At 41.9% G+C, this 23,378-nt stretch overlaps 1 long non-coding RNA gene across 3 annotated transcripts in view; it reads right to left on the minus strand.

Annotated features, from left to right (window-relative positions):
* The window catches only part of LOC126947796 (uncharacterized), a 105,071-nt gene that overhangs the window by 17,694 nt on the left and 63,999 nt on the right, over positions 1-23,378 (minus strand). For 2 of the 3 annotated variants that reach the window (XR_007723199.1, XR_007723198.1), the window contains one exon: positions 7,350-7,572. This is a non-coding gene — a long non-coding RNA (uncharacterized LOC126947796). Of the gene's footprint in view, positions 1-7,349; positions 7,573-10,424; positions 10,512-23,378 lie in introns of all 3 variants that reach the window. The other variant, XR_007723200.1, reaches the window with a different exon arrangement.

Raw genomic sequence — 23,378 nt, forward strand, 5'->3', positions numbered from 1 at the left:
CATGTGCATAGAATAATATATTTGGCAAGAGCACATTCAAATACACATTAAATACCTTGCACAGGGGTTGTGGAGATGAAATGGGAATGGCATATGGGAATAAGAGAGACTAAGCAAACAAATGGAGGAGCTTAGCATGAAACAAAGATAATCAAGGGTTAACTAGGAGCCACTGTAGGTTGAAAAGTGAAAAAGCATATAATACTAATAACACCCGCTCCAAGGGTCTGTGGTGAGCACTAGCCAACATCACCCAGGCATAAGCCACAGCATGAAGGAGGCTTTGCAAGTTGTTCCCACTCTTCATCTTGGTGTTTGAAGGTGCTGCCCAGCATAGGAGTTAAAGGGAAAGCCTTAATGTTCTCAGCATGGTTTGCTTCCTTAAAATACAGGTAAACTTAAGTTTGATTCATATTCAAGTGTCAATAAATATGGAAAACAATAAGCAGTCTTTTGCTTTTCTGACACCAGAAATCTGCTTGATCATTTGTATGTATGTATATATGTATTTGAGATGGGGTCTTGCTCTGTCTTCCAGGCTGGAGTGTAGTGGCCTGATCATGGTTCACTGCAACCTTGATTGCCCAGGCTAAAGTGATCCTTCCACCTCAGCCTCCCCAGTAGCTGGGACCACAGGTGCATGTCACCATGCTTGGTGAATTTTTTGTTCGTTTGTTTTTTTAATTATTCGTGGAGACAAGGTCTTACTATGTTTCCAACACTGGTCTCATACCCCTGAGCTCAAGCGATTCTCCCGCCTTGGCCTCCCAAAGTCCTAGGATTACAGGCAAGAGCCACCATGCTCAGTCTCTGATTATTTGTTTACAGAAGGGTTTGAAACATGTGTTTGAAACATCACAATGAGAGAGAGGATGATGGCAGCGATAGTGATGAATAAAAACCAGTGTATGGGGAATACTACATTTCTAGAAGTTCTTTGGATGGTTTTCCAATTTCTCTGGAGGAGCAATGCAAAATCAATCCAAGAAGCAAATAACATCCAAGCAAAGACTCTGCTGGGAGCCATCAGGAAATGGGTCAACTTCCCCGGAAGAAGCTCATCTGTTGCTGAAGTGAAGAACACATTCTTCCTGAAAACAGGAAGCACTTTCTTGAAGGAGCATCAAGAAAAGGGCACTACTCCGCTTAAGGTGCTCTGGGAAGGAAGAATGAGGACTGATGGGGTGCAGTGAAAAGTATACAAATTATGGCTTTCAATAATGTCTTCTCTTTTGATTCCAAAGAGAAGTATAAAATCTTCTTAGGGACTCAATTAGACCACTAATGAATATAGCGGGGAACTCTCCTCTTCCCAAAATGAGTGATGAACCCTAGGCTTGAGGGAAAAAAAAGATCTTGATCTTTAAAAGTCAGACAATGGAAAAGTAAACATTTTAATAAAAGTGGACAAAGTGAGTCGCACTGCAAGCTTTCTGCCCGCAGAGGCAACCCTGTGACCATGTGGCCACCATGAGTAGGGCTACTGACATTGATATCATTTTTTCCCAGCAAAGAGCACTATTCTGGATTCTCTGCACTAAGGGAGGTTTAATAACCACAGGTTGCCACCCACAGAGTCTAGAAACCCACAGTATCTAGAAATATGTGCCATTAAGAGGTATAAGAGAGAGAAGATGAGTATGGAGTCTAGGCCTCAGCCCCTTTACAAGGGAACAGGGATTGGGAAAGAAGTCCTAGAATCTCCAAGTTTCTAGAAGTTTCTTTGTTTCCTTTCCTTTGCTTTGCTCTTACATTTCAGCAGAACGTCTGTTTCCCACTGGGGAAGGACTCTCTAGGGTCTCTTTGAGCTCAAGAGTTTTATCATCAATTATCTGGAGCACAGTAGAAAAGGATGCTTCTGTTCATCTCCTATATTTACAAAGTGTCATTGGACGTAACTAATGAAAAGTTGTTTTCCTTAAATTTCTAGATTAAAGACATTCGGGGAAAATTAAACAACTAGGATTTAAATCCAAATAATGACTACTTGTTTTAGTTTTGAAGGTTTTACATTGTTTTCCCCAATGAGGACACTCATAGCTGGTTGTGAGAGGACAATCCAGTGGGGGAGCAACTCTACTTTTCAGGGAGAATTGGCAGGGCCTTCTGGAAGAAGGGGCGCATCCGGGTAACTCATGATTTACTCATTCGCCTCCTTTTTTCAGCCTCAGAGACTTAAAGCTGGGAAGGGCCTCACAGATGACCTGGTCAGTGTTTCCCAACCTGGTGTCCTTGAACAGGTAGGGGATCCTCAACAGCAAAAAAAAAAAAAAAAAAGTGGGGGGGATCTAAAAGCTTCCCTTCAATAATTTTCAAAGCCTAAAAAGGCATCATACATTTAGCTTTTTAACAAATTCCCCACCTCATGATGCTGCCAAGCAATTCCGTTGATAGCCCCAGTAACTTATGAGCCTTAGAGGCCCCGGTTGGCTGATGATGACATCATGGCAAAAATATAGGAATGGTAGGCCTTAGAGATAAAAACTCACTTTGTAGTTCAGTAACTGAGATTCTCAGTGGGTTGTAACAAGTTACGTAGAATGAATGACTGGATGGGATTTTCAGAAGCTCCTGAGGCAATAAATGAACTTTCTGCTTCTCAGTTCAAATAAAGTCCCTGAATGAGTGAATATTTAAACTTCTTTCTAGGTCCAAAATTAAGTTTGAATAGGTAGCATTCCACTTTTTCACAGTTTTTTTCTGCATGGATAGGATGCTGAAGAAGGAATATGAATATGAATAGCCTGCTTTTCCCAATTTTTCTTGGAGACTCAGAATTTGCCCCAAACCTTAGAATAGAATGCAGACATGTATGGACTCATTTCCTTTTTATTGTATAGGAATATAGCAGATACCAGCCCCCAAATCTAAAATCCTATTTGTCTAAACAATCTGTTACTGATTATTAAACGATGTTAACAGATTCAGGAGTTTCTTTTGGCAGTGTTAAGCAAGCAGCTGAAGTAAGCGCCACACAAAATCCTTAGAGAATTGCTGTGTTAAGCACACAATCTCACCAAACTTGAGTCCATAGAAAACGACGATTTTTACTATTGATGTCCACGTGTTTATAGGTATGTATAAGACGGCAGGTTGTGACTAAACAGGAAAGTTAAAGGAACAGGAGAGCTGGCCACAGTGATACCCACTACTCAGGAGGCTGAGGTGGAAGGATCACTTGAGCCCAGGAGTTCAAGGTTACAGAGGGTTAAAATCATGTCACTGCACTCCAACCTGGGTGACAGAACAAGACCGTGGCTCAAACACACACACGACAACAACAACAAACCCAAAACAAAAACAAAAACAAAAAAATCCTGGGAGAATCTATTGCTACACTGTGTTCTTCCTCTCCGTCCCATCTGGGAAACCGTTTCTGTTCATTTAAATGCTCTTGACTGTCGGGAAGATAAGGTGTTCCATAAGAGTACTATAAGGCTAAGAGACATGACAATTAGGCAATAGATTTCCTCAAAAATTTCTTTGATGCCGAGCCTCAGGTGGCTGGGGCCATGTGAAAGAGGCTCACTATGAAACTGAATCTTTATCTTGAGGACTGTTCAAGCTTGAAAAATTTGCACAGGTCCTAGAGAAACGTTCCAGAAAGAACTGAGCCTTTCTTACATAGCCACTTTATTTCTATGAGATCTAACCATCGTTGTTCCCACTAAGATTTCCAGAACACTTGAAAATCCAAAAACAACCAAACAAAAACCACACAAGAAGAGTTTTTAAAGATAATCACTATGTCCTGAGAAGAAGCAAAAGGATGAGAAGAGAGCCCAGTGTCAAGAGTGCACTTGGGTGATGGGTGCACCAAAATCTCACAAATCACCACTAAATAACTTACTCATGACTCATGTAACCAAATACCACCTGTACTCCAGTAACTTACGGGGGAAAAACAAAGCAAAAACAAGAGTGCAATTGGAAGAGCAGTGCTGGTCATGACTGCTTCTCCCTGGCTATAGTTTGTGCTTTTTAAACGTGTTGGGATACAATTCACATACCATTTTACCATTTTAAATTGTACAGTTTAGTGGGTTTGAATACATTCAGAAAGTTGTACAACCATCGCCACTATCTAATTCCAGGACATTTCTTTCCCCCAGAAAGAAATTCTGTCCTCATGAGCAGTCTTTTTGTTTTTTGGTTTTTTTTGAGACAGTCTCACTGTCACCCAGGCTGGAGTGCAGTGGTACTATCATAGCTCACTGCAGCCTCGAACTACTGGGCTCAAGGATCCTCCCACCGCTGCCTCCCAAGTAGCTGGGACTATAGGCATGTGCCACCACACCGGCTAATTTTTTTTCTTTTTCTTTTTGGTAGAGACAAGGTCTTACTATATTGCCCAGGCTGATTTCAAACTCCTGGGCTCAAGTGATCCTATGAGCAGTTTTGTTGACTTGTATGTAGGCCTGCCTCAAGTATACCGCACCATTGATCCATCTGTTCATTGAACCAACGTTGATTGTGCACTTACTAAGCTCCAGGCATGTGGTAGGGGTAATTCGCCCCTACCCTTTGCAGCAGAGGCCTGCACAGCCGTGTCGAGGATTACCTTAAGGAGCAGAGTTTTCTTTAGGGCTACAGCGGAGTGTGAGATTGTGGGAGATAAGAGTGAGTCATTGATCAATGGCTCAGTGAGAGTTGTGGGGAAGGAATTGAGGCTGATGAAAAGTACACAGTGAGGTTATATGTTCTTCAGGAAGGTTTGCTGTGCTGTTTAGGTTCCTTTTTAAAAGTTCATGGCTTTCAGGAGTTGTTACCTCCCCAGAGGAGGTGTTGGCCAGCAAACCAAACCCTGTACATTTTTAGACTCCTACGCCTCTCCTCCACATTTCCTCTCTGTCCACATCCAGCTGCAAAACTTCTTTCCATTTTTGACAATTTCCATATCCATATTCATTTCTTTCACTTAGTTTTCTTTTGCATGTCTTTTTCCAATCATTCCTGCCCCCACCCCTCTGCCACGGTGCCCCTCACCCCCCGTGAATCTCTTCTGCTTTTGTGGCCTGTTCTTTTTTCTTCCATTTTTCCTCTTTTTTACTACTCTTCGCCCCCACACCCAAGGTACCCAGCAGGCTTGGATGAGAGAGTCACACAGAAGGGACTGTTTATAAGTAAGAACGTTTGTCTTCTCTCCATACACACACACTTAGGGAGGGAAAGTGTGACCTCTACTCGCAGCCGCTCCTTTACGCATTCCATTATTTATAATTATGATAATAGAAAATAATATTGATTAAACTTTTACTGTGAACCAGACACCGTGCTAAATCCTTTTCAGACTTTATCTCATCAAATCCTCACAACAATCCAACAAGGCAGGTACTATTATCACCTCCAGTTCACAGATGGGAAAACTGAGCCTTGGCGTGATTAAAGTACTTGCTTAATATCCCAAGGTAGTAAATAGTGGGAAGTCGCCCACAGCAGCTCTGTCTGACTGCAGGGCCTAAGGTGTGATTTTACAATGCCTTACTTACTTTCTGGGCTTCTATCCTTCCTCCAACCCACCTCCTACTTTAACTTAACTCCCTCTCTCTTCCTAAAGTGAACTCTGCAGTCTAGTTGGCTTCCTTCCAGCTTCAGTGAGCTGGGGAATCCCTGGCATGGGCTCAGCTATGAGTTCTATGGAACATTGTAACTGCTGGTACTACAGCAATAAAATCTTAACAGTTTTGGCCGGGCGTGGTGGCTCATGCCTGTAATCCCAGCACTTTGGGAGGCCAAGGTGGGCGGATCACGAGGTCAGGAGTTCGAGACCTGGCCAACATGGTGAAACCCCGTCCCTACTAAAAATACAAAAATTAGCAGGGCATGGTGGCAGGTGCTTGTAATCCCAGCTACTCGGGAGGCTGAAGCAGGAGAATCATTTGAACACGGGAGGCGAAGGTTGCAGTGAGCCGAGATTGTGCCATTGCACTCCAACCCAGGTGTCAGGGTGAGACTGCCTCTCAAAAAAAAAAAAAAAAAAAAAAAAAAAAAAAAATCTTAACTCTCTCCAGAGAAGACGACTGTAAATTCTTCTGAAATCCCACTTTGGGTGTAAAAGTTCATGCCTGTCTTCCCCCTCCTCATCTTTTTTTTTCCACCCCACCTCCATTAACTGCCCCAGATTTCATGAAAGGGGCCACGCATTAAAACAAGGCCCAGAAATCCCAGCAGCCTCCAGCCGCAGCCGGGGTTGTGTTTTGTCTATGAAATGTTCTAAAAAAAAAAAAACAAGGTTTCCTATCAACTCTGCTCAGGATCAGGGACACATAGCTTATGCTTTTGGGAAATCTATAGAGAAAGAAGAAAAGGCAGAGGAAAATTGCCAGTGAGGACAACAGAAGAGAACCATTGAAAAACCCGGAACACATAAGGATACGCAGAAGAAAACTTTGTGAAAATGACACCCAAGGGGCCTGGGATTTTTCCTCTCTCAATTATTTTCGTCTTGTTACCTGGGTCCTGACAAGCCAGCTGTGGTCTTTCTGAAAAATTCATTTGGCCGTCTTGAACTCAGCTGAAGAACAAGTATCAGCAGAAGCCTGAGAGGGAATAAGAGTTTGTTTCTTCCTTCCAGGATCAAGTGAACAGGTCTGGGGTTGGGGGAGCAGTGCATGAAGAGTAACAAAGGGGTCCCTTTTAGAGTCTCCTTTCTCCCCCAGAAATAATTGTATCATGTTTACACAAAGTGTGAAAGTGGGACAGGAACCTGGGACAGTGACCACTGGGACAGATCTGGAGTGGGCCATGTGACCCCGGTCCTGGCCATCACATCACAACAGTGTTGCTTTGCCTTCTTTCCCCTAGGAAGGGGAGAGTCCAGAGGGAGACCCTGGGAGGTTGAGGCTTAGATAGGTAATGGAGGTGCATGTCAAAGGTAGGTGAGACCCGGTGGGCCTGGAACTATGACAAATGGAACAAAAGGGCTATATGTGTCCTGTGAGATAAAACCCAAAATGTGTGTATCTAAATCCCACTTCCCTCTTAGTTTCTAAATCCCTGTTCATTTCACAGGAAATTAAATGTGTTTATCAGATTCCTTTACCCTTACCTCATCGAAAGGTTAGGTTGGAGTTGGCTTATGTGCCAGAAACTGCTATGATTTTGTTTCTGAAATTAACTTCTAATACCTGTCTGATCAAAATTGTAGCACCGGCAGGGCCAGCAACAACTACGCCTATCCTTCGCTGGCCAGCTGAATGAGGACACGCATGCTACAGAATGTGTGTGTGTGTGTGTGTGTGTGTGTGTGTGTGTGTGTGTGCACGTAAAGGAGAGGAAGAGGTTCAGCTGATTGCCGAACCCCAAATCTCAAATTTGAGTCAAATGTTTAAAGACACATTGGGAGTTACCTTTTTCTTTTCCTTTCTTCAGATCGATGTCATTTTGGGATGGGGGAAATGTGTGAATTTTTTCTACTCTCTTCTTCTTGAAAGGCCTCCTTGAGAGCAGGAATTGTGTGTTACGCATTTCTGTCCTCTCAGAGCCTGGCGGAGTATCTGGCACCCAGTAGGTGCTCAGTAATTGTTGGTTAAAGGTGACAGGTACCAGACACACTACTCCAAAACACGGCACCTGGGAAATGGAGAAAATCACAGAGGTAAGAAGTTAATTCTCCGGTCTTCTGCCTTTTTAAGAAGAGAGGGCCAGCCATAAAAGAATTCTCTTACCTACCTCTCCTGAGAGTAGGTCATAAGACCTTCATATGGCAGATGTCCTGCCCCACACCCGGCAGAAAGGAATGGAGATACAGAGATGTCAAAAAGAATCTGAACAAACAGGCCTTACTAAGTTCTCCCAGCTTTGTACCATTAGATCATATCCCCTTTTGTCCAATCACATTTCTGCACGACTGTTTACTCCTTATCAAATTCTAGCATAAAAATACAGCTTTCCCTGAATTTTTGGGTCTTCATTTCTGAAGGTTCCCCTGTCATGTAAAACTTCGGTTAAATAAATTTGTCATGCTTTTCTCTATTTCTGTCGTTTCTCTAAAATCCATCTTTTTTTAGAGAGGCATCAGCCATGAACCTTGCATTGGATGAGGAAAAGATAATAATTTTTATTTCCTATAAAGGGAAGTAGATCCCTTAAAGTAGCACCGACCCGCCACCTCCTTCAGCTCCTACCTGTGCCTCCTTTAGCCCTTGTAAATCTGAATATGGTATTTCTCTCTGAAGCCCCCAAACTTCACTATCTTTTCTCTTTTTTGGATATCTTTAAAAAATTATCTCTCTGCAGATGACTTCCAAATTCTTTAGTATCTACCACTTCAGACTGCCTTCCCTGCATCTCCACCTTCCGGCTCTGTGAGACTCCTTCCTGTGGGAGAAGGAAGGGGCTACACATACATCCTACTGACATCTCAAAGCAATATGGCTGAGATGGCTCTTCTGCGACCCTTTTTCTGGCAGGCTATCCCTCTCTGCCCAAGTCTAGGGAAGGAGGTTCAGACCTTTCTGCTCTCATCTGGTGACATAGTTGGGTAGTGTAGTTTGCCGAAGTCCCAGGGCAAATGAGGCTGGAGGCACCCCTGGGCCTTGGAATCTCAAGAGGGGCTAGAGGTATGGTAGGTAGGAAGGTTTGCTGAGGTCTCAAGGTTTACAAGATGCTGTCTGTGGCAAAGGTTTGCAAACAGTGCTATTGTACAAGGCCCATGGTTACTGGTGAGATTTCCATCCTTTGGATGGATACTTCAGGCTGCAGTCCTGCCAAATTTCCTTTCTTCCAACCCCAGACTCATAATTGTGTAAGACATTTTTGTCTTAGTTTCTCATATAGAGAGAGCTAAATCCACCCTTTTTCTTTACCACAAACCGCTTGACTCTAAGGAGATTCTTATTGCTCTCCAAGGCTCCAGCCTCCAGGTCTTAGCCTCCCCCGGGAGTTCTCTAACTGTAGAGTGGTTCAGAATCACCTGCAAGGCTTGCTAAAACACAGACTGCTAGGTCTTACTTCAGAGTTTCTGTTCAGTAGTTCTGGGACCCAAGATTCTGCATTTCAAATAGAGTCCCAGGTGATGCTGATGCTGCTAGAGGGACCAAATCAGACCAACAGGCCCACTGATCACCACTCGTCTATGGTCTCTCTCAATAAGAGCAAATGCTGTTAGTTATTGGGCTTGCTTTCTGCTTAGGTTTTTAGATGCATTCTGTCATTTACTCTTCACAATAACCCCATGAGGTACCTACTATTAATATTACCATTTTAAAGAGGAAGAAACTGAAGCACAGAGAGGTGCTGTATCTTGTCCAATGTATGTCATGAAGCTGGGCAGTACTGATGCGGAAGCTTGTGTATTCACCCTGCCACATGGCCTGAATAGTCTAAGGATTTTTTTTCCCCCTATGGACTTCTCAGATTATCTACCTTAGAAACCCAGGGCTTTGCGAACAAGACGCCCTTTCATTCTGGACCACCCCCTGCCCAAATTTCTCTTTGCTGCTGGTTAAGTACAGCAAGAGAAAACACACATTTAATCTCCATTAAGACCTTCAGACTTTTTGGAGAGGAAGTCTAGTCTGACTTGGGAAAGAAGCCTGAAGTTCTGAAAATCTTAAAGAAAAGCAGTTTTATTGCTTTCAGTAGCATATGGTAGTACAAATGAATGACTAATGAAGCATTTCCAAGAATTCCTCTTAGCCTTTTAAAACAAATGAATATGGCTCATTTACATATAAGCAACTGTATTAAAGATTGTTTAACTGTGGGTTACATTAAAAGTGCAGAAGAATTTTATAGCTGATTTTTAAAAGTCTCGATATGGATTAAGAGCTCATGCTTTGGAACACGAAGCCTTTGAGATCATCTCTTCAAATAGACTGTTTTCATTTTGCTCCTAGATTCAGGTTTTGGTCTCTCGGGGAGCTCCTCTGACAAAACCCACAAACACACAACTGCCATGTGTCAAGGCAAAATTTGATATGTACCAGGCAGGCTAGGATTTGATGTTAAATAAAGACAGTGCAAATGTCTTGGTGCTTTGCCTCAGCAGGGATTCCCAAACTTACTGGGAGTTTGTGTAAATTCGAAATTTTTCCAGAGATTTTACCACAGTGTATCTGGAGGGAGCCAGGGAATCTACAACATATATATTCCCAAATTTTATTTTGTTCCTGTTTTTCTTACCAATGTGTTTGTTTTACTTTTTCTAATGTAATTCCAATGGGGCACACTTCCAGAAACACTGCCAGGCTGTGGGAAGGGAACGGGGACTGGGGAGGGAAGCACGCGGTTTTAGAGTTGTCCACCTTAGTCTTCAGATACTTCAAGTGGTTCCAACCCTTGCTGCCCTTTGGATTCATCTGTAACCCTATTAAAATGCACCAATTCCCTGGGCTCTACTCATGACCCATTAAAGCAGAATTGTAGGAGTGGACCTGGACAACAGCATGAAGAAAACAAACAGAAAAACAAAACAAACAAACCTCCTGGGTGATTCCCGCGTAGGAGGACAGTGCGGAAAACCGGTAAGGCAGTCTGATTTGGAGCAACACAATGAGAAGTATATTTAGCTGAGGGTAAAAAGTGGAAAGGTTGAGGTCAAAATATGTTGAATGTGTGGATGGATGGATGCGTGTCTTTCCAAATTAGAATGAACTCCTGCAGATAGAAGACCCTAAATTAGGAGACAGGTGCAGCCCAACTAGGGAGCCTCGGTCAGCCCATTCTACACCACAATTCATTCTCTCTCTCTCTAGCCTCTGCTGCGGGCCTACAGCCCAGGGCTGTTCTCTTTGGTGCCTTGGGCAGGGCCTTCACACTCACTTTCACTGGGCCTGCTGGCATTTAGGCTTCTGTCCTGGGCTGCTCTCTGGCTGCTAAAATCTGGCAGCCGCACAAACCCTGCAACCCGGTGGTTTCTGAATGATATCCCTTCAGCTTCAGCCCAGGGGCTCTGGCTTTTCTGTTTGTTTTCTTTTTTCTTTCTTATTTAAGAAGCTCAAGAGAACTTAAAAGCAGACCCTTGAAAGTTAAGCATTTCTAATCACATAAAGGTGTCTCTGCAGGGCCTGGGCTGAAGAGGGTTTGTTTGGGGGCTTTCATCTTTCTGTGTATCCCCTTCCTTCTTCAAACAGCCTTTCTGGGCTCTTATCCACCCAGCTTCTTGCTGGATGCCCACCCCCATCATCTCCACGTTTGGGGCCCAGAGGGTAAAGGAGAAGAGGGGGGTGGCCAGAGGGCCAGAGCGGGGAGGGAGGAAGTGGTTGGCCCCCATGCCGGGCCCTAGCAGACTTTGTGAGAAAGCCCCTCTCCATCTGCAGCCCAGCCCGGTGGGAGTCAATTGATTCTGAATAACCTAAACCGACAGAGGTATTTGCATTCACAACCTGACTGATGACCGTATAAAATTGATTTATGAATTAAAGTGCTTCCCCTCCCTTTATCCCAATTCAGTCTGTAATTGATTATACGTGCTGCAGCGAAATTAAATAAAAGAAAATTAAAAAGAAAAGAAAAAGGAAAGTGGAAAAAAAGAGAGGCCCTTGCTTGGCGGTCTGGCATTCTCAGGGCTCCCCAGGATTAGCCATTCCATTCATCACTTATCATTTTTTACTTAAAAAGTTACTTCCCCCTTTGTCTCCACCCTCCCTGCACCACCCGCCTTCCCGCCCCCATGTCTGCCGTTGCCAGTATTCTCCTCTCCAGCTTCCTCCCACTCGCTGAAACTCTGAGGTGTAACAAGGCCCCTGGACAGAGTGAGAAGTGAAGATGGGCAGGGCTTCTCCCCAGCAGCACTTGTGCCCTAAAAAATGTGAGGTGTAAGCAAAGACATCTTCTATTTTTGCCTCCCTCTTCTGTGCTGGTCTTTCATCGTTTTTCTGACTGCTCCCCACTCTACATGCACACTAATCAAAATTTTCTTGCAGGAAATCATTTCATAAATTTGTTCTCAGCAAGGAATACATTAACGGTAAACTTTTTAATGGCTTATTCCTCTTAGCAGAAATTCACCAAAGAATAAAGTGCTTAGGTAAAGGAATAAATATCTAATTGTAAAATTTCATTTTCTTAGTAGGAAAAGGGTCATAAGTAAGGGAGCAGAGAAGCTGAATTCAAACCACCTAGTGGACATGCGAAGGGACTTTGGGACTAGTTGGACCCAGGCTCTAAAAATTACTAACTGTGTGTCCTTGTGCAAGTCACTTAACCTTTCTTGCTTTCACTGACTCTTTAAGATAACAGACTAATCCGAGGTAATGTACATAAATCCCTTTGAAGTGTGGCTCAGCAAACATGGAAGGTACTTTGCAAACATTAGAATTAGAACCTACTTCCTTGCTTATTCTGCTTATGAAACAAGGCAGTGCTGACTTAAGAGCTTTCTGGTGTTAGGATGATCAGTGACTTTCTCCTAACTCAAACCCAGTGTGGCTATTTGACTGACAAATGGAGAACTGTTTTCATTGCCACACCAAATCTTGAGAACAAACTGTCTTCTTTACCTCAGTATCCTCAGAAATCTTGGTGCATAAAACACATCATAATTAAACCATCTCACTCAATTCATCCTCAGAGCTTCTCACCCTTTCTCGGCTACTTTCTACCTCAGGACTGCCAAGATTTTATCCCTAGTTTGGGCTATTTCTTTTCCTGCTTCATTGCTGTCTTTAAATGCCTGCGTCCTTCCCAACCCCTTTTCTGTCTTTGACAGGTACAGTGTTATCTCCTTTCCTCTAAAGTTTTAATGTACAGGTTTGTGGATAATCCCATATTAAGCACTGTTGCCATATTTTACTGAAAGTTCAACAAAGTAGGGAGCGATTGCTTGAGCCGGGTCAGAAGAGGTCTACTTTATTGATGGGGGCATGATGCTCCCTCCCCCAGTGAGGAGTTCTTACAAGAACAGATCCTTGTAAGAACTGGTGAAGGGTGAACTCCCAGAGAAGTGCCTCAAGAATACTGAAAATTGAACCCTCTTCAGGGAATGTTAACAGATGAATTATGTGATGTGAAAATTTCCAATAGATGTTGAGAGAGCTCTAAGTGAGGGGCTAACCAGAAGAGAAGACTTTTCCTTTTCACCATCTCAGGACAGCCAAACCAATGCCACCTTGAGGTGGCGTCAAGCATCTTGCAGTTTCACACATTCTAGTCTACTTCTGGCTTATCCTGGCAATTCCTTATTGGAATGCAATAAGGTCAGGAAAATGCTTAAGCTCTTTTCAGTTGTTTACTGAAAACCGTGTGGGATCATTGAGGTGACAAGAAAGCCTGAGAGCAGGTCATGAGAGGACCCAGGTTCTGAGGTACTGAGTACTAAGGTACTGAGTCCTGGTACGGAGGTGAGCACAGAAGCACTATAGGGTGGGTAGAAAGGAAGTCACAGAGAGTGGAGCCTGAGGAGACAGACCACCTCTGCAATTTTGCTAGTGGAAGACCTCACATTCATTGAAAAGAGAAGTAACAAAAAACCAAGGTGCATTGTAAGCATATGTAGAAGTCAAGAGAACAGCAGATTAACATAGAGAAGGAGCCAATAGAAGAAATCTAAAATAAATGGTCCTCTTTACTAAGACCCCCTCTTTTTAAGTGTAAAGAACATGATGACTATTTCCCTGAGGCTGGGCAGGGTTTAAAAAGACACAGGTGGAAAGGTATGAAGGGTGGGTGTAACTACAATATCTATCTGGCTGGTAGATAGTTACTGTAGTTACCTAGTATCTAGCTGGGTGTTATGGATTGAAAGTTTGTGGTTCCCTGCTCCATTAATATGGTGAAATCCTAACTCTCAATGTGATTACATTAGGGAGTACGGTCTTTAGGAGGTAATTAGGACATGAGGGTAGAGCACTCATGATGGCATTAATATGATAAGAAATAAGAGAGAAATAAGAAGAAATATGAGAGAAATAATCTCTCTTGGCCTTGTGGGGATACAACCAGAAGACGACCATTTGCAAATCTGAAGGCATGCCCTCACCAGACACCAAATTGCCTACTGCCTTGATCTTGGACTTTCCAGCCTCTAGAATTGTGAGAAATAAATGTTTGTTGTGTGAGCCACCCGGTCTATGGTGTTCTGCTAGAGCAGCTCAAACTGACTAAGACACCAGGGGTGGGCTTCAGAAGATGAAAGCTGTCTGCAGCATGTGGCTGAAAATTGTATCTCCAAATGACTTCTAGGATGGAAGTCCACATTCTATGGGCCAGAGGTCCTAGTGGGATTGGCCACTCTGGGTCAACTGAGACTGTCTCTCCTCTGCAATGGTGGTGTCTTAGAGTTGCTCATCTTGCCCTGGTCTGGGATCAGCTATCCAGCAATTTGGAAGTAACCATGACTTTAACCTCTGCCATATTAAGCTTGGAGGGAACCAAGAACAGTTGTAAGGAAATAGTTACCAGAGCCATGGAGCAAGCCAGTCAATGAAACAGCTGGGAAAATATGGGGGCATAGAATTCTGGGGAGCTTTCTTTTCCATTGCTTAACTTCAAAATGAGGAAAACCTGGAGCATAAATGCTGCCAAAACTTAGAAGCAACCAAGATGTCCTTCAGCAGGCCAATGGACAAACAAATTGTGGTTCATCCATACAATAGAATATTATACAGCAATAAAAAGAAATGAGCTATGAAGCCACAAAAAGACATGGAGGAGCCCATGGAGGAGCCTTAAAGGCATATTTCTAAGTGAAAGAAGCCAATCTGAAGATGCTACATGTTGTATAACTATATATCCCAACCATATAACATTCTGGAAAAGGCAAAATTATGAAGACAATAAAAAGATCAGTGATTGCCAGAGAGTCAGGTGGAGGGAGGGAGGATGGAAGCGATAAACTGGTGGAGCACTGGCAATGTTTAGAGCAGTGAACCTATTCTGTTTGTTACTGTAATGATGGATGTATTTTATTACATGTTTGTCAAAATCCATAGAATGTATAATAGAGAGAGTAAACCTTAACGTAAACTATAGAGTGTAGTTAATAATAATGTATCAATATTGCTCATCTATTATAAGACACATACCACACTAATACAATATGTTAAAAATAGGGGAATCTGTAGGGAAGGAGATGAGGAAATGGGGGAGGAGGTGGGGCTATGTGGGAACTCTGTATTTTTTGTTCCATTTTTCTGTAAACCTAAAACTGCTCTAGAGATAAAGTCTATTAATTTAAGAAAAGAAATGACCCTTTTGTCATTACTGACTTTTGAGCTGTTTGTTGGAAAGATCCTATGTAAATGCCAATATATTTTACCATTCTTAACGAGAATGCAGAAATTTCTGAAGATGTGAAAACAGTTTGCTAATATAAGCATACTTCATTTTGTTGCATTTCACTGTTCTTCACAGATACTGTATTTGTTACAAATTGAAGGTTTGTGGTAGCCCTGAATTGAGCAAATCTATTGGCACCATTTTTCTAACATCACATGCTCATTGCACACCTCTGTCATATTTGGATAATTATCATATTTCAAACTTTTTTGTGATATTACATCTATTATGGTAATCTGTGATCAGTGATCTTCTATGCTACTATGGTAATTGTTTTGGGATGCCACAAACCAAATCCACATACAACAGCAAACTTAACTGACCAGTGTGTGTGTTCTGACTGCTCCACTGAGCAGTCATTCCTCTCTCTCTCTTTCTCCCTCTCCTCAGGCCTCCCTATTCCCTGAGACACAGTAATACTGAAATTAGGCCAATTAATAATTCTACAGTGGCCTCTAAGTATTAAACTGAAAGAAAGAGTTTCACATCTTTCACATTCAATCAAAAGCTAGAAACGATTAAGGTTGGAGAGGAAGCCATGCTGAAAACTGAGATAGGCCAAATGCTAGGCTGCTTGTATCAGTTAGCCAGTTGTGAATACAAAGGAAAGTTACTGAAGGAAATTAAAAGTGCAACTGCAGTGAATACATGAATGATAAGAGAGCAAGACAGCCTTATCACTCATACACAGAAAGTCCGAGTTGTTTGGATAGAAGATCAAACCAGTCACAACATACCCTTCAGCTAAAACCTATTTCAGAGAAAGACTCTAACTCTCTTCAATTCTATGAAGGCTGAGAGAGGTGAGGAAGCTGCAGAAGAAAAGCTTGAGGTTGGCAGGGGTTGGCTGAGGAAGTTTAAGGAAAGAAGCCATCTCCATAACATACAAGTGCAAGGGGTAGTGGCAAATGCTAATAATGTAGAAGCTGCAGCAAGTTTGTTAGAAGATCCAGCTAAGATCATTGACGAGGATGGCTACATTAAACAATAGATTTTTAGTATAGACAAAACAGCCTATATTGAAAGAAGATGCCATCTAGGACTTTAATAGCTAAAGAGGAGAAGTCAATACCTGGCTTCAACTTCAAAGGACAGGCTTTGAGTAATCTCTTCCTAGGGGCTAATGCAGTTGGTGACTTTAAGTTGAAGTCAGTGCTTATTTACCATTTTGAAAATCCTACGGCCCTAAAGAATTATGCTAAATTACTCCACCTGTGCTCTATACGTGGAACAATAAGGCCTGGATGACAGCCCATCTGTTTACAGCGTGGTTTACTCAATATTTTAAGCCTACTGTCGAGATCTTCTACTCAGAAGAAAATATTCCTATAAAATATTATGGTTCATTACAATGCCCCTCGTCACCTAAGGGCTCTGATGGAGATGTACGAAGAGACTGCTGTCGTTTACATGCCTGCTAATACAACATCCATTCTATAGCCCAAGGATCAAGGAGTAATTTTTACTTTCAAGACTCATTTTTAAAGAAATAAATTTTGTAAGGTAATAGCTGCCATAGAGAGTGATTCCTCTGATGGATTTGGGCAAAGTAAATTGAAAACATTCTGGAAAGGATTCACCATTCTAGATGCTATTAAAGACATTCTTGATTCATGGAAGGAGGTCAAAATATCAACTAACAGGAGTTTGGAAGAAGCTGATTTTAATCCTCATGAATGACTTTGAGGGGTTCCAGGCTTCAGTGGAGGAAGTAATTGTAGATGTGGTAGAGATAGCAAGAGAGCTGGAATTACAAGTAAGCCTGAAGATTGTGACTGAATTGCTGCAATCTCATGATAAACTTGAATGAGTTGCTTCTTACAGATGAGCAAAGAAAGTAGTTTCTTTGTAAGGTATCTACTCTTGGTGAAGATGCTGTGAACACTCTTGAAATGCCAAGAAAGGATTTAGAATAGTACATAAACTTAGTTGATAAACCAGTGGCAGGTTTGAGAGGATTGATTCCAATTTTGAAAGAAATGTGAGTAAAATGCTATCAAACAGCCTGTTATGGTACAGAGAAATCTACTGTGGAAGGAAGAATCAGTCAATGTGGCAAACTTCGTTGTTGTTCTATTTTAAGAAATTGCTGCAGTCACCCCATCCTTCAGCAACCACCGCCCTCATCAGTCAGCAGCTGTCAACAACGAGGCAAAATCCTCCACCAGCAAAAAGATTATGACTTACTGAAGGCTCAGATGATCATTAGCATTTTTCAGCAATATTTTTAAATTAAGGTGTGTACATCTTTTAGACATAATGTTATTGCACACTTAATAGACCACAGTGTAGTGTAAACATAATTTTTATATGCACTGGGAAACCCAAAAGTTTTTGTGACTTGCTTTATTGTGATATTCACTTGATTGCAGTGGTCTGGAACTGCACCCCCAATATCTCCAAGGTATGCCCGTATGTAGAAAAAGATATGGTGTGAAATAGTAACAGTGTTGGGCCTGAGTGGCCATCATTGTAACGGTGCCTGGTCCCAAACTCAGGTCAGTCTGCAAGGACTGCTCTCACAAGCAGAATTTGATCCTCCTTAAACAATGATTCCCTTAGAGCTTTCAGGGACAAAGAGGATGAAAGGCCAAAACTCATACCTATGGTATGAAAGGCAATCTTCACAGAATAAATGAAGAGTTGTTGAAACCACAAAAATGAGGTCCTGGAATCAGTTCTTCATAACAGTGCAATCAAACATTCCTGGCAAGTGACTCAGCCATCATTGCTGCTTTTCCTTAAGCATCTTCACCTCTACTATCCCAGGAGTATGCTTTCCATTCTCAGTGCAGACGTTTCTCCTGGACTCTTCCCTACAAATGCTACAGAAAATATGTCTTCTCTGGCCTAGAGGAAACTCAGTCTTACTTCTGGGCTGTAACCTTAGCCTTACCCTCTTCCAAAACTCTAGACAGTCTTCCTTACATGGTCCCACTATGACAGGGGCCTAAGCTTGACTCCAGATCTTCTTTGCTGCTGGCTTCTGTCCCCACCTAAGATTATCTTTATGCCAGCATCTGGCCCAGTCCAGATCAATGTTTCTCCTATTCCTGCTGCAATATTTTGTTTACTTGGCACAATTTCCCAATCAGTTCAGTGCTTTTATACTCAGCAACCATATTTCAGGGAAATGTGACATGTGTATATCACACTCTCCCTAATTCAGCTCAACAAATTTGTCTAACTTACAAAACAAAACTGTAGAATCTGCAAAGAAAAACAATTGCCATTTTCCTTGGAACCTGGTTCTTAGGCTAAGATATGCATAAGGCAAATGAAGAGAGAACAATTTCAAGCCAAGATAATAAACAAGGGCTTGGCAGTGAGAAAGGAATAGATACCTGTGGGAAAGGCTGAGTGAAGACTTTTGGAAAAAACTGATGGGAAAATAGATTTCTGTTTGAATCTCGGGGAAAAATCATGGTAAAACAGTAAAACCAACCCAGAAAAAAAAATAAGGAAAAGGTAAGGTAATAGCAAAAAATTTCACCAACCATATATGTTTTCAATTGAGCCCTTCAGTATACTTTTCCCACTGTATCCAATCATGAAGTTTTCCAGATGACTTTAGAATACCTCCCATATTGTCCTTTTCTTCCTCTTTCATCTTGCCTTAACTTCTGGTGGTGTTGGAACATGAAATTAATAGGATAAAAATAAAAACAGGAAGACTGCAAGTGAAGAAGCCTCAAACAAGAAGTTGAAAATAGAGTGAAGAATGTAGGACAGATTAGAAAGAGAGGTGGCAGGGGGTGGGCGAGGTGGGTGGGAAGGAAGAAGAGGAACCATACTGACTATGTTTTGAAAGATGTCACTTTCAATTCTGTGAATGATCAGGGATCAGAAAACCTGATCCCTGCCATAACCTCTAAAGGCTAAGAAGGAAACATATTCCAAATACTGTTTGTGTCATTAATATTCTCTCTTTGGAAAAAGATGATAATAATACCTCAAAGAGTGTTGTGATTATTAGATAATTATTGCATATAAAGCATTTAGAATAGTGCCTGGCACATAGTAAGTATTATAGAAGAATCGACTTCTATTATTTATATATAATAAGCACACACAAAAGGTTAAAAAAGCAAACAAAAACTCAGTCAATCTTAACATGTGGTTTGTATATTATTTTTAAGTGACCACATATTTTTTCTTTCCAGAATAAATGATATCTAGGATGGGAATGAGACAGGTTAAATGAATGCTAGTCTGGGTTTAAAAACAAATCCATGTTTTTGTTCAGATGAGGAAATAAACCTTAATGATTACCTCAAAATGACCTCTGATTATCTGATATTAAGATGTCCAAAACAGGCGAATGTTCAGCCTATTTAAAATCACCACTTTTTTTCTGATTTAAGGGTGGTTCAAGGGTATAAACCAACTTCGTTAAAAATCAAAGGAGCGTGTTCCACTAGAAGAACCTTCTTCCAGCCTCTGAGCCAATGTTCCTAACTTGCCTGAAGAGCAAATCGACCATTTCTTTGAACCTCTTTGGTGGCTCCCGGTCCCTGTGTCACATCCAAGCTCTGCTTGATTTGGGAGGGATGTCCTCACCATGTCATGGCTCCTGCTGGCCTAGCTACACGATGGTAGACACAGGGAGAAAGAAGGTTCCCCAGTGGTCCTGCAAGGCTGTACATTTGGTGGAGGAAAGAAATCAGGCTGGAGAACTCCTCTGTTCTGACAATTTGGAGAGGAACATTCCAGTGACTGCCTTATTTACCTCCATGAAATGGCAAAGTGGAACAAACAATATCTTAGCTGTCTGAATGATGGCTCTTTTTACTTGGCCCAGCTCTCAACATCTCTGAGTCTAATAGATTGTGTTTCTGAGGGCAGCCTAGGTCCTCAGTTCCTCATGGTTACCTTGGAATGAGGAGAAGCCTTTACATCACATTGCAATCCCTTAAAAAGACACATTTCAATTCTCCAAAGTTAGTTTTCTCAAAATACAGGAAGTTTCCTGATCTGATTTCCTAGAGAGAGTCCCCAGGGGTTCAGAGGCAAATTTTTCATAAAATAAGCTGGATAACACAACAGCAACCTGGAGAGAAAAGGAGTCTGTATCACCGAATGGGGAAAATTCATCTCTGCAGAAGCTGATGCAAGATTTGAGTTGACGTATTATTTTAGGGAAAAGTAGTCTTGTAAGAAAAATGCACAGAAAATTTTTCCTTAATATCAAAAGGTCAAACTTAATTTTGAAAGTTTTTATGGGTGTGAGAAGTTGAAGACTCATGCAAATATTATTTTTGAAATGAAGAATAAATGCAGAAAGGTGAGGCCAATAATAAAAGACATAAAAGTCAGAACCATAGGTTTATAGGTACCTTATAAACAATCCTGACTTTGAAAAACCACTTGGAATTCTTAAAATTATTGCAAAATTTACAGCTTCATGTGATATTCATAGCAGAGGTAACTGCTTTTATTTTGATTTCAAATATCTTTACTATTAAAGACTAATTCTATAAAGGTATAATTTTTTTTAAGTATAAAAATCCTTTGGATGATAATTGACTGTGAGTTTATGGTGAATCATTCATCCAGGTGTGGTAATGGTGCATCTTTTCCCAATTTTCTTTTTGGCATAAATAGTTTTAGTCTGTCATTATCATCATTCATAGAAGGAAAAAAACTTAAATGTCTTCTCTTATAAAAACATGGGGACTGCTCAATAAATAAACTGTTATAAAATTAAAATTGAGTTTCAGCTCTGAAGATGAAGTTGTAAGAAACTGTCCACTTTTGATTCTGAAGTGGGCTTTTGTAGTAGTTTTCTGAACCCCTGGAATAAAGAGGGTTGATTTGCGATGGAATCTCCAGAGCCTGCAGTCATATATTACAATATGTTGTAAATCCAGAGGGTACAATATAGATTTCACAGGGGGCCCTGGGGTTAATTGAAATTCCATCTGTTTCTTCTGTGTGGCAGACATAGTATCCTGGGATATTAGCTCAGGATAAGAAATGAGATTTACGATTTTTTTACTTTTAAGCTAGAGGAGAGGTTTGCCTAAATCTGCTCCTCTCTACTTCTACCTCCTACCTTCAATTAAGGAAAAGAAAAGTTTAAAATGCAGCCTTTATTTTCCCCACAGCTGCCCCCGAGGCAGTCCCCCTTCTTTCCAAGGCATGCCGGGTAATGCCATGTATTCTTAGACTCCCAATGGCCCCCATTACTGTCAATTAGTTACGGAATGCTACAGGGATTCATGCCTGACAGCTCGGGTAAAGGCAGGAGAAATGGGCTCAGTAGGGAGCGAGGGGCCTGATTCTTTTTTGTCCACAAGAAATACCTTTCTCAGCAAGGCTTTTAATGGCCTTCCCTTCTTCTTTCCCTCTGCCCAGGCACCCCCGACGATCTCAACACACAGGATATACACATACCCTCATATATTCATACACCGACCTGTTTGTGTGAATGCCGCCCAGGACTGTGAGAACTCTCAGAGTAGGAGGCTCTGAAATGTCCTTACAACCTCTGAAAACAACAGAGCTTGAAAATTCCAGCTTATATCTTTGCTAGAATCTGATTCCTAAGTTTTTTTTCCAGAAGATTTCTTGTTACTAAGTGCCTCCTTTGCCTCTGGCTTATTAGTATATTTTCCTTCGGCAGCTCTCCTCCCTCCAAAGAAGAAACAAACTCTCTTGGGTCACAGACTCCGGGTAGGGAGCCTGCTGCACTTGTGCTGGCCAGTGGCGTGGGCAGTGAACTGCAGTTGGCCATCTCCTACCACTCTCATGTCTTTCTGATTTCTTTCCTCTACCTCTTGCTCTCTCTTCTCTACTTTACAATATTTTCTCCCTCTTCCTCCTATCATGCCTAGATCATTCCACTGACTCCCAGAGACTTGAGGTCAAGAGCTTGTTTTAGTCATCTTTTCTCCCTCTCTCCCCTTCCTTACTCACCCCAAGTGTTTATCATAACAGGATCTGCCTCAGGACATTTGCTCCCACTGTCACCATTGCCTGGAACACCTGTCCTAGATATTTGAATAGTTGTGTTCATCTCATCATTTATATCTGAGCTCAAATGACACAAAACACAGTTCCTCCCTGACTTCTCAAGGTAAAGGGGTCACAATTTATACCCAGTTGTTCTTTCCCATTACTCTATTATATTCTTTTCATAGCCCAACTCATTATCTGAAATAGTATTATTTATCTATATGTTTACGTGCTTACTGACTGCTTCTTCCATTAGAATGAGTCTTCATAAGGACAATTTTTTTGTTGCTGTTGCATCCCATGGAGTAAGAGTTTTGTTGCACTCCATGGACAAATAGGAGCTCAATAACATGTATTGAAAATGAATGACTGAATAAAGTTTTAAAAATGTGATGCTATTGGTTGTTCTCAGGGTTAAGGAGAACCCAGCATCACACCAAAATGGTTTGCCTGTTTCTGGTCTGCCATATTTAAGTACCAAGCCTTCCTTAAGATCCAAAACAAAGATACACTTAGAAAAAACCTGATAGGAAAATAACAGATCTAATAGACAATAGCAAATGCAATGCTTAAAGCGATTATATTTCTCTAGATGGATTCAAGAAAGATGACAGAGCAGCCCAGGCATGGTGGCTTATGCATGTAATCCCAGCACCTTGGGAGGCTGAGGCGGGCGGATCACCTGAGGTCAGGAGTTCGAGACCGGCCTGACCAACATAGAGAAACTCCATCTCTACTAAAAATACAAAATTAGCCGGGTGTCATGATGCATGCTTGTAATTCCAGCTACTCGGGAAGCTGAGGCAGGAGAATCACTTGAACCCATGAGGCAGAGGTTGCAGTGAGCCAAGATCACACCATTGCACTCCAGCCGGGGCAACAAGAGTGAAACTCCATCTCAAAAAAAAAAAAAAAAAGACAGAGTAAAGGTAATAGAGGATGACACAGGCGAGGAAAACACTGTATGGGGCAATTAGCCCCGGGGTTATACACAGTTCCAGTTCCTTCCTCTCCTGGGGCATGGCCTAGGGCAGGGTGTGTAGGGGAGTCAAGGGCAGAAGCAGTGAGACACTTCCATTCTGTCTCATCCAGACATCTATAGGAAGGCAGAGGAGGAGTCCCAGGAAGACAGTAATATGATGGAAACAAGTGAGGGGGTAGTGGGTGGAATGTGACTCAGCCCAAGGGTAAGGTGGCAAGCG

Source organism: Macaca thibetana, chromosome 2 (assembly GCF_024542745.1).
Source record: "Macaca thibetana thibetana isolate TM-01 chromosome 2, ASM2454274v1, whole genome shotgun sequence".
Lineage (NCBI taxonomy): Eukaryota > Metazoa > Chordata > Mammalia > Primates > Cercopithecidae > Macaca > Macaca thibetana.